Source organism: Mustela nivalis, assembly GCF_964662115.1.
Source record: "Mustela nivalis genome assembly, chromosome: 5".
Taxonomy (NCBI): domain Eukaryota; kingdom Metazoa; phylum Chordata; class Mammalia; order Carnivora; family Mustelidae; genus Mustela; species Mustela nivalis.
In genome coordinates this window covers 106823586-106836687 of record NC_139024.1, presented here as the reverse complement: position 1 = coordinate 106836687, position 13102 = coordinate 106823586, and positions in this window count along the sequence as shown.

The following is a 13102-nucleotide window of genomic DNA, read 5'->3' as shown; positions in this document are numbered from 1 at the left end:
ATATATGGATTAAAAGAAAGTCAAGAAATAATTTCTCATCAAGACAGGTATAATTTTACTGAAAGACAGATCATTAATATAAATAAAGATCAAGATATGTTTCCTACAGCTGTTTTCATGCCATTTTAGAGTATTGTTGATGATGATAAAAATATAAAGAATATTAGAATTTTTAACTGAATTTTATTTTTAATGGCTAATATTTAATATTGATGCCATTGTCCTTTTAATATTTTTATAATCATGATGACATGACTTGATGTGATTTCAGGAAAGAATTCTTGAGACATCTTCAGTGTAAAAAAGGTGGTTTTATTAAAACACAGGGATAGGACCCTTGGACAGAAATTGCTGCACTGGGCCTGTGAGGCAGGATTGATTACATACGTTTCAGTTGGAAGGGGTAGAGACAAAGGCAGTTTCCAACAGGATTTTCATGTTAAAGAAGACATATAGGATCCTGAAGACCTGGCTGCTGTCAAGCTAAGATTGTTTCTTTTTTCCTCTAGCAAAGCATTAACATTAAGACAGTTGGGAGTTCCTGGAGAAATGTCATACTCTGCCTTCCTTAAGTATTTGTCAATAGGCTGCAAGTTGTAAGGAGTTTTAATTTTATCTACATTTCCTTTTGCCTTTGTTCTCCACATCATTTATAGTATACAAGGGTAAAGGAATGTCCTTTCTGCACTCAAAGGAGCTCATATAGATAAAGAAAAGCTGCTTAAAGAATAGTGTAATAAATAACTCAAAGGAGTTATAATAAGAGCACCTACCTTGAACCTGTCCTTTTGATGTGGAAACAAAGGCAGAAGAAAAGTTATTAAATCTTTTTACTATACAGCCCATTGACAAATCCTTGAAACAGGCAGAGTGACATTCCTCTAGTGACTCAATGCCTCCATGTTAATACTTCACGAAGGACAGAAGGGGATCTTAGTCTGACCCTAAGGATCCTGTAAGTCAATTTTAACCTATAAAAAGTCCTTCAGAAATTTCCTTTATCTCTAAAAACCCATGATATGTGTTGGCAATCATCCTCTAAGAATATTGCCCCCAATATACATCTGAAGGGTCTCATGATTAAGGTTTTAACAGATGGTAATAAATGACCTTTCCCCAACAATGGCTAGCTAGCTCCCTCAAGGTCCTGGAAACCTTGCTTCCAAATTCCTCAGAGATTTGCTATCCCAAACCCTCTCCCAACTTGATAGTATATAATGGGCCACTCCTCACTACCCAGGTGCAGCTCTTTCCGCCCACTAGTCCTGTCCCCATGCTTTAATAAAACCACCTTTTTGCACCAAAGATGTCTCAAGAATTCTTTCTTGGTTTTTGGTTTCGAATCCTAACATCTTTCCTACATCAGAAACAACTTATAAAATGCAAAATAGACCTTCATTGATTGTGAAGGGCTGTAGGATGAGCTGCCCCAAAATATGCCCCTTTGCAAAAGATTATTTCAAGTTAAAAGTAATAAAAAACTCAAAGCGCCTAGGTGATTCAGTCACTTAAGCATTCGACTTTTGGTTTCAGCTCAGGTCACGATCTCATGGGTCATGCATGCCATTGGGTCACATGTCGGTGTCCACACTCATTGGCAAGTCTACCTGAAGATTCTCTCCCTCTATCCTCCCCCCACACATGCACACTCTCTCTCATAAATGAATACATCTTTAAAAGTTAATAAAAACCCTGTAGATGAAATAAAAGCTCTCTGCCTCCCCATAACTGCCTACATTTACATTGGAAAGGAGAGCCTGCAACAGGAAGAAAGCTTATTTACAGAGGCTCCTCTTTACCAAGGAACTTATCTATCTAATAGAGCAAATTTGCTTTTCCCCAAATAACCTTCATTACCTTCTTGCTCATGAGTTTTCTCCCCTCTGTATCCTCAGCCCCCTGTTCTTCTCTTTAGTTCATATAGGCTTCATCTTGCCTCCCTGTCTTTGGAATTTCATGTCTGTGTGGACCCCAGTACTTTGGCTATTAAATCTGATTTTTCTCTTATTAATCTGTCTTTCATCAAATTTGATTCTAAGTCCAGCTAGAAAGACCATAGGACAGAAGAAGTTCTTCCTCCTTGACAACTGATACTCACATTCAGCCATGGAATGAGTATTACTGCCATGAAAAATACTCATGTCCCTTATTGCCAACCAGAAAATTATAAGACATATTTTATATGCAAGTATAATTAAAAGAGGTATTAAGTGTTTTGCAGTTAATGAGTTAGCTATAATCTAAGTTAAAATGTAAAAATAGTCCATCTCTAAGAAATTTACAAATATTCAAATAAAAGTCCATGAATATAGCTCAAATTTTCCTTAAGGTATCTGTACATCATCTTCTCCTTGATATTATAATCTAGACTATACTAAATGTATTTTTAAAAATAAATTATACATGATTCTGCTTATTATAATATATGGAAACCAAGGGAAACAACAATGAAACATTAAAAGAAGAAAGGTAATGAAACAAGCTGACCAGATACAAGATTCATAGATTGAGTTAAAAAAAAAATCAACTATACTTTGTCTACAATATACTTAAAACAAATGGATAAACAATTATGCACACAAAATAAAGGAAATGATAACCAATTATATACCAACCAAAAAGAAAAAAAAAATGTCATGATGATGAGGGAATAGAAGGCTAGCTAAGGACAAAGTAGAAGCTGACACCCTGCAACATCCCCAAACAACACACACACTCCTGGGTGGGATATTCTTGACATTATTCGATGAAGCTCCAAATGGTTCTAATGTTAATGACTTGCTAAAGGGAAAAACAACTTACACTTGACATTGGCAAGGCTTTGGTATCCTGTTTTTTTTAACACATGAAAATCCTTTTGAAACCTCCCTTTTCCTTACCTCCCCCAACTCCCAAGTACATAATCAGCCACCCCTCACAACCCCAGGGCAACAACCCTTTCTGTCCAGGAGTCCTGTCCCCATGCTTTAATAAAGCCACCAAAACCACCAATTTGCCTCAAAGACATCTCAAGAATTCTTTCTTGATCATTGCTCCAGACCTTTCCCTACCAAACCTCACCTGTATTCCAAAACCACATCAATGACATTATTATCAGGGAAAGGAGTAATAAAGATAGAAAGATGAAACAAAACAGAAAAAAAAAAAACCTTTTATTTCATATTGCTAAATACAGCCTTAAATGTTAATAAAACAATAAAAAAAACCTAAGTGATAAAAATCTAGGATTATTCCACATTTAAAAAAAAAAAAGGAGAGATATATTTGTTTTACCTTCACAAAAAAAAAAAAAACCAGACAAATAAAGCAAGAAATAAAAGTATTATACTGTATCATATCATGTTACAATAAACAGACAAATGTTTTGCTATAAACCTCTAAAATCTAGGTAAAAAAGAAATATGATATTAGCCCTAAGTGCAAACAAGTACCTATGGATAAAATTTACAAAAATAGAAGGAACCCATGAGAGAGAACTCTAAATATTTGCATGATAATACTCCTTAAACTTACCCACACATTAATTTTAATAATAACTTATGAGAGCATAAAAATCTAGAAAAAAATAATTGTGGAAATAATTGTTCAACTCCTTCCTCATCCCAAACTTCAATTAGTATTTCTGTGGACTAAATGATTAAATATAAAAAGAAACCAGAACTATACTTCAAAATGTAAATATTAATCTTCCTCTGGAGTGGGGAAAGTGTTTCCAAGAAAACAAGTGAAGATAATAGCCATACAGTAAAAAATTAGGGAAAATAATGCATAAAAAAATTTTAAAGTATATCTTTTTTTTTTTTTAGATTTTATTTATTTGACAGAGAGAGACCACAAATAGGCAGAGAGGCAGGCAGAGAGAAAGAGAGAGGGAAGTAGGCTCCCTACCAAGCAGAGCCCGATGTGGGACTCCATCCCAGAACCCTGAGATGATGACCTGAGCTGAAGGCAGCAGCTTAACCCACTGAGCCACCCAGGCACCCCTTAAAGTATATCTTTAAGTATATATATATATATATATATATATATATATATACACACACACACTTAATTTTATCTACAAAAATGTATAGAATAAGTAGATGCCATTTTTATAAATTTTATAAATTCTGTGAAGGTATTTTTCTTTTTTTCCTTTTTTTTTTTAAATTTTATTTATTTATTTGACAGAGATATCACAAGTAGGCAGATGCAGGACTCGATCCCAGGACCCTGAGATCACGACCTGAGCTGAAGGTATAGGCTTAACCCACTGAGCCACCCAGGCACCCTGAAGGTATTTTTCTATTTCAGCTCTATATCAAGCTTTTAGATGGGTAATTTTCTTTGCTATCTCTTAGAGGCATGGATTTATTTCTAGTTTACTTGTAAGAACTATAGTTCTTTGCAGTTCCACATTATTTGAAGGTATTCTTTGGAACTTCCACTAGAACAAGTCCTGAGCTTTGTCTCTGAATACCGTATTGAAAACCAAGCCCAAATCACCAGGTGTATAGATGTCTGCAAGGAATTTCTCTCTATTCAGATACCTATTTTCTCTATTTTTGCCATCTAGTTAATTTGTATTTAAATGTAAGCTCATCTCTACATTTTAAAAAAATTGAGCAGGTTTGATGAGCAGGGTATTTATTTATGTTGCCATACTTAAAGAGGAAAAACACTGTATTTGTTCCTTTAAAAGCAAACTAGTAAAAATCATTATCAATAAATATTTAAAAAGACAAAAAATAAAATTAGAAGAAATCCTGTTTGCAACATATGTAAAAAGCCACAAGTTGAATTTTCTAGTATTGAGGAGATCTTTCAAGTTTCTAAAATATTTCCACTCATTGAACCAAATGTATGAAACATATGAAATTATTTATTTTCACAAATCATGATAATGTGTTAGCATCTTATTAGGATTTTAAATTCAGTATAAAGCATATATAGGGGTTAGAAGGTTATATTACTCTTTTTCCCCCTGAAGACTAAATGAAGTGATAAACACAGACTTATTTTATAAGCTACTAAACTTATGTATTGTATCTGATCAATTTGTAATCAGCAATTTTAAATAATGTTGATGACAAGAGATAACATGTTTTGTATTGTACCATACTCCTAATTTTAATTAGCTCACCATTTTATATAATTATTTTCAATTTTTTCTAAAATATTCCTCTAGCATGCGATTTAAATTTACTTTTAAATTTGCATCATGTTGTTAGTTCACATTCATTCCAACCTGGAAAAGTAAAGCTTGACTACTTCTTGTTAGGTTTTAATACTTCAATAGATGGGCCACTGCTATGTAATTGGTTTTTATGTAGAACTCCAGCATTATTATGAGATTGTAGTTTATCTTGCATGACAGTGAGTGAAAGATTGCATAACTCCCATTTGCTTAAAGAAGAACTCTGGCTAGCTGACACAGCTGTTATGATAATAGTAATTTGGTGGTGAATAAGAAAGGAGCTATCCAGGGAGAAAATTTCCATAACTATGGCATCTAATATCAGATGTAAGAAGTAATTTTCTCCCATAAACTGCATCCAAAATATTTTGTGAGTTCAGGAGCAAGAATAATATGGCAATATGTATTTTTAAATCTATATACTCACCATTAGTTTCCATAATTCTTTTGTTCCTGTAGTACATTTTCTTGACATATTTTAGTTATGGTAAATTGTAGAAATTCATAGAAATGTAATCCTGACATGTCTAATCCCATCCAATATAAAGCAATTACACACACCACACACACACACACACCACACACACACACACACACACACACACACACACACACACACACACACTATTATAGATAATGCAAAGGTCCATTTAAGAATAGAATTAATTTTCCATAGATACAATTAATAAGCAGGTATGGAAGAATGCTTTAAGACTCTTTAAAGAATAGATTGTCATTTCCTTGCCAGTTTTCTTTGAAAGGTTATAAATATACTACACATAAATAATTATCATATAGTTATCATTTAAAAGAACATTTCAAAGGAGTTTAAAGAACATTTCAAAGGAGTTTAAATCAGGTATTGAATTGACTGTTGTGGAGAGTTTGTAAGTTCCTTAGAATCTGGGAGTATATGAGTATATTCTCTTATCTCTTTTTTAAATTAGTTATGCAGGAAATTAGATAAAAATAAAAAAAATATAAGGCAATAAAGCTAAAGTATATATTTGGGGGCAATAAAACATGGAAATACAGCACAAAACTTTTGTATTTTTTGGTTTTAGCAGTAAAAATACTTTTTTTTAATTTGTTCAGTATACCAGAATGTATTGAGTCTATTTCCCTCTAGCTAATACTCCATATGCAGCACTCTGCATATAGAACTCCATCACTGGTTTCTGACTGATCTCCCCACAAAGAACATCTATAAAGTTGGAAAAAATATAAAACAATGGTTTGAAATATCAAATAGTCTTCAAATGCAATAAGCACTTAAGAAGCCAAGACCTTTGTGATAAGGGAAGTGCATTTATCCAAACCAAACTTCTCTTCAGCATTTTATCCTCAGAGTATTTGCTAATTCACACCCAGGGTCATAGAGACCTAAGAAAAATAAATCTACATATTATTTTCTACAGTTTCAATAACTTTGGGGGAAAAAATGGAGTTTGAGTCTTTAAATGCAGAAAAGATTCCAGAGACAAGAATTTCAGAGAAAAAATGGCCACTGAAAAGTGAACCTGATGTTCTGCAGTAGATTTCTCTTTGATGCATGTGGCAAATTATATGTTGCACATAAATAGTCAAATCTCTGAGAAATTGAACAAAACATATTTGTAGTGTCTCTCCTAAATGGATGGAGGCCCTAAATGTGGGGGAATCCAATTGGGTGGAAGCCAGTGGAATGGGCAGTGAAGGAATTCACCCAAGGCAAAACAAAGAAGACAGAGTTTACTGAATATACTCCAAGGAAGGGACAAGCAGGAAAACAAAGAGAGTGCCTGTGATGAGGCAGTGGGACCACAGTTGTGGGGTGGAGTGAGTGAGTATGAGAACATATGGAATTTTCCTTTTTTGGTAATCTTAGGAATGTGCCTAGAAGTAATTGGTCAGTTAAGACTATGGTTATTTCGAAGTGGGTCACTTAATGAGCCTGTTTGGATTCAGCTGGGTGGTCGCTGTGGGCCCTTTTACCTTACTCTGGTTTCCACTGTTGCCTAAAAGTGACCTCTACAGTATTTACTAACCAAAAACAACACCATGGATAGATTCTAGCATTAATACAGTACTAAGAGGATGACAAATCCTGGAAGTTCAAGCCTAAAAGAAGGAAGGGCCCGAGGAACACTTCAGGCTTTTAGCTGAGATGTCTGGGATAATTGAAGATGCCATATAAGTAAAGGAAAAATTAGTAATAGCCTCAAGGTAACCTTACTTTTACACCCCTCTGACAAAGGAATTAAATCTTCTCTGGAGGAAGATAATGTCATCCAAAATGTATACAATTTATCATACCAAAGTCTTACATTAAATAAAAAACAAATTACTAGATTTACCAGAATATTGAGCCAAGTGGTTAAAATCATAAAGAAAATATGATATAAACAAACATACAAATAAGTAATCCAACTTACTGGACAAAAATTAAAACTATGGCTAATATTTTAAGAAACTATTTTTTTATAAAATAATGAATTTTACTAGAGAATCAGAAGTTTAAAAACTTAATAGAATGCTAGAATTTAAAAAATACATATACAAAAATAAAAGTTAGAAGCAGAATGAATACTAGAACAAATATTAGTGAACTAGAAAAATATAAGAATAAATTATTCAGATTAAAGCAGAGAGCTGTAGATAAAAATGAATTAATAAATTGTAGACATGTGTGAAATGATGCAAAATTTGGATAGTCTCATAACTAGAGTTCCATATGTATCTGTCTGGCTCAGTTGGTGGAGTGTGCAACTCTTAGGAGTTCAAGCCCTATGTTGGACGTGGAGCCTACTTAATCATAAATAAATTAATTAATTAATTAAGTTCCAATATAAGAGGAGAAAAAGGCTGACATATTAATATTTGATAGCATACTAGCAAATTTTCCAAAACTTATTTTTCTTTTTTAATGGACCACATGAAGAAAACTATCATAGTAAGTGTGTAGGAATACAAATGTATATTATATGTATTACATTCATATCTCTCTAATATTCATTTCAAAGTCCTCACAATAAGCCTGTGAACTAACCTGTGACCAGAAAAATATAAGAATAATAGTAACAGCATAGAGTAATCAGAGTACCTTGAAAAGTTGAAAGAAAATTACTGTCAATAAAGACTTCAATATCCAGTATAAATAATCTCCAGTAAAAAAATAATGTATTTTTTTAAAGATTTTTTATTTATTTGACAGAGAGAGAGAAATCATAAGTAGGCAGAGAGGCAGGCAGAGAGAGAGAGGGGAGGAAGCAGGCTCCATGCAGAGCAGAGAGCCCAACTTGGGGTTCAATCCCAGGATCCTGGGATCATGACCTGAGCCGAAGGCAGAGGCTTTAACCCACTGAGCCAACCAGGCACCCCTAATGTATGTTTTTTCACAGTAATGAGAGAATTTAACATCAGTGTATATGCACTATAAGAAAATTATAAAAGGGTCTACTCAGGTAGAATGATAAATTTTCTGTATTAAAACATGTAGGTCAGAAAGAAATAAAAACATTGTAGATTTGAAAAACATGACAAATATTTCACAGAAGTTAAGAGTAAAAAGATGAAGTGGAAAACTTTTTTGCATTGCCTAGGAAGTGACAAAAATAATAAAGTAGGAAGGTATATTTTTCACTGGGTATACATAAAAAATTCTGGAGTAACCATCAAATAAATAATAAAAGCATGTATATTAATGAGCTAGTAAAAGAAAAAATAAATTAAAAAAAATAGGTTAATAAGAGAAGAATGAATGAAACAAGATGGGATTGGGAGGGGGACAAACCATAAGTGACTCTTAATCTCACAAAACAAACTGAGGGTTGCTGGAGGAAGGGGGGTTGGTAGAAGGGGGATGGGGTTATGGACATTGGGGAGGGTATGTGCTATGGTGAGTGCTGTGAAGTGTGTAAACCTGGCGATTCATAGACCTGTACCCCTGGGGATAAAGATACATTATATATTTATAAAAAGTAAAATTAAAAAAAAAACCCTAAAAAATATAGGTTAATAAGGGAAGCAAAAAGGTCAATGTAGAGATAAACAAAAACAAAAAAGTACATTGGTATTATTAAACCCACAGATACAAGTAACTGTATTCAATGTACATAATATTCTAATTATAATTAAGAGGATGTCAGAATTGACCTTTAAAATCTTGCTGCTCTCAAGAAACACTGACTCTATGGACAAATGCATTGTTATAAAAAGGATGGAAATAAAATTCTAGTCAAATTCTAACTAAAAGAAACATTGATGTCATAAAAAATCTATATTTAAGATAAGAAATACTAGTAGAGATGAGAAGGGGCAGTTTGTAACTATAAAAGAACCAATTTCACAGAAAATAAACCATCCTAAAACTAACTGCCTAGTAATATGGTTTACATATTTCTGCAACAAAATGTTGAGGAAATTAACATAATATACAGAAAAAATTTCAACTATAGTTAGTGATTTTAAAGTAATTTGAAAATGTCTTTTTAAGAAAAAGTTACCTTTTAAGTATCTGCAGATACACAGGCACAAACAAACTCAAATGCAAAATTAGTAAGTATGTAAACATTTTGAACAATACAATGAAAACAGTCACACTTCAACCTAAACTGCAATATATATTCATTTCAAACAAACAGGTAACTTTTACCAAGATTCACCAAATACCTTTAAGCAGGAATCAGGCTGATAAATCTTCCCAGCTGTAAACATGAAACATAGTTTACAAAAAAGAAGCATGGATGGATGACTCAGATGGTGACCCAAGAGCACAGACGATAGACAACCTCAGGTTGCCAAACTGGATACCAGGAAGACCTATTCTGTGTTCTTCGAGCTCTGGAGAAATCTGACCAAATTTCAAAATTTCTGAGAAATCATGACTACTATGTGCTCTCATTCCTCTCTTTATTGATTGAAAATGGCTCTTGCTATTGTCTTGTCCCTGCCTCACCCTTGTGATTTTGGAGTGTAGCGGTATTTGTATCTTATAAGTCTCTTAGTTACTGAAACTGTAAATTTTGAACAAAACTTAAGTTGCCTCATCCACTTTTGGAAGTGTTTTAGATAACAAGATACTGAACCCTAATCATGTTCTCGTGCAGTATTGTGATAAAACTTTTGGAGAAGACGGTGAGCACATTTATGCGTGGGATTAATATAGACTTTTTTAGACTGGAAATCATGGCCACAATATTTTGCAGGATCTCCTATCAAGAGGAGGCTATTTTTCTACCTCTTAAATGTGATGGTATCTTGTGACCAGTTTTGTGTGTAAAAATAACCAAATACTAAGAATAAGATTAGCCAGAAGATAACAGAAGCCAGAGGATAATAAAATTAGATGTTTGAAAACTGAGAGGAAAACCACAACAGCCACCTATTAGTCTATTGCTAATAAAATACCCTTCAGTAATAAAGAAAATAAATGAATCATAAATTAAAGTCAGTGAATTTGTTACCAGTGGATTCATATTGGAAAAATAGCTTTGAAATTTTTCTTTAAGCTAAAAAATAATATGACATGTCAACTTTATCTAAGAAGGAATGAAGTACATTATAAATGATGAATATATGGAGAGGTATAGAAAACAAGTTATTTACATTTTTTCAACTTATTTAAGGAATAATTAGTATGCAAAGCAAAAAATAACAATATCTTATAAAACTGAGAACTCACACAGAGTGAAATAAACAACACTGCATAAAGAACAAAATGGTAAATGGGAGCATACTGTTGCAATGTCTTTTTTGTTTATTTGTTTGTTTAAGATTTTATTTAGAGAGAGAGAGAGAGAGAGTTAGGGGGCAGTGGCAGGGGGAAGAGGGAGAAGCAGATTCCCAGATGAACAGGGAGCCTAATGTGAGACTCAATCCCAGGACATGGAGATCTGAGTCAAAGGCAGATGATTAACCATCTGACCCACCAAGCGTCCTGTTGCAATATTCGTATGTTATACATGAAATAGTATTAAGTCACAGGTATTTGTGATAATTTGAAAATGTATATTATATTCCTATCACAACAGTTAAAAACTTAAACATAGATAGTTAAAAATAAAAATATTCATGATGAGAAAATGAAATTTAAAAAAGAAAAAATAACAAAGAAAGAACACTATAATGCTAAAAAGGTAGAAAAAAGGGTGCCTGAGTGGCTCAGTGGGTTAAAGCCTCTGACTTCCGCTCAGGTCATGATCCCAGGACCCTGGGATCTAGCTCGGCATTGGGCTCTCTGGTCAGCGGGAAGCCTGCTTCCTCCTTTCTCTACCTGCCTCTCTGCCTACTTGTGATCTCTGTCAAATAAATAAAATCTTAAAAAAAAAAAAGGTAGAAAAAAGTAAAAGCAACAGATGCAACAATTATAAAACAAATATTGAGGATATTAATCAAATCCACTATTTTTAATAATTAATTATATATTAGTTGCTTAAATTTTCAAGGGAAAAAAAAAAAGGAAGAGACTGTAGATTGGATTGAAAGATAGGACCCCAAAATTTGCTGTTTAAAACAACTACATGTTAAACTCATAGATATGGGGGTGCCTGGGTGACTCAGTCAGTTGAGCATCCAACTCTTGGTTTTAGGTCAGGTCATGATCTTGTAGGGGTGAGATCCAGCCCCACATCATACTCACACAGCATAGATCCTGCTTCCGATTCTCTCTCTGCTTTAGAAAGAGAAAATGAACCTTTAGAAAGAAAAATGAACAAACTCATAGATATATTAAAAGCTAAGAAAAACAAAAAAGGAAAAGATATTTTTAAGAAAACACTAATACAAATAAATATGAAGTAGTGTATTCAAATTTTTAAAAAGGAGACTTTAAGAAAAAAGACATTCTCTGAATACCAGAATACTAGAGTCTTTTATTTTTTAAAAAAGTTTCAATTCTTCAAGAAGATGTAAATATATAATAGAAGTTTAAAATTGACAGAAATGGAGAAAGAAATAAGAAATCTGTAATTATATTTAGAAATTTTCATATTCCTCTGCCCATTATTGGTAAAGGAATTAGACAGAAACTTGTGTTTGGAAAATTAAAGGAATACTTTCAATCCATTTAATTGACATTTATGAAATACCTTAACAAGAGTAGAATAATAATTTTTATAACTGAAATGAAACAAAAGACTTGGATCCTACACAGAAGAAATTGGGATAACTATGATCATATGAAAAAAAAGATCAAAATACATTTACATTTCAGAAAAATGCAAATTAAACACTACCATATAACTACTACAATTGTTAATATTATAAGCAAATATTTGTGCAATTGTGGAGAAACTGGAATTCTCATGCCTTGCTGGCAAAAATGTATAATGTTACAGTTGGTTTGGATAATTGTTTGGCACTTTCTTATAAAATTAAACATACACCTACTTATACTATAATGAACAATTCTACTCCTAGGTATTTACCAAGATAACAGCAATAACAAAACACACTCATATCCACAAAATGCTAGTGCAAGATATTCATAGAAACTTTATTCATACACCACCAAACTGGAAGCAACTCAAATGTCTATGAATTTCAACCCTAGGTATTCCTTCCTGCCCTGCCTCTTCCCCCAAAAAATACTGTTAAGTCACAATAGCCCCATGTAAAAAAGCCAAAAACCATCAACAGGAGAATGGATAAACAAACTGTTTTACATTCATACGATGGAATACTACTCAGCAACAAAAAATGTACAAAATACTGGCACGTGAACTTATCAAGCTTTGATCCCACAGACATTATGTTAAAAGCAAAAAAAAGCTGCAAAGAGAATGTTAATCATAGTTCTACTTCTAAGAATAGGCATTAATAATCTATCTAGGATATTAAAATTTTTTAAAAAGTCCCTAATAATGGTGGAGGCAGGAAAGCCACTACATTGTCTAGAAAAAGACATGGGGAAAGTTTCTGGGTAATGGGGGTGTATATATCTTGATT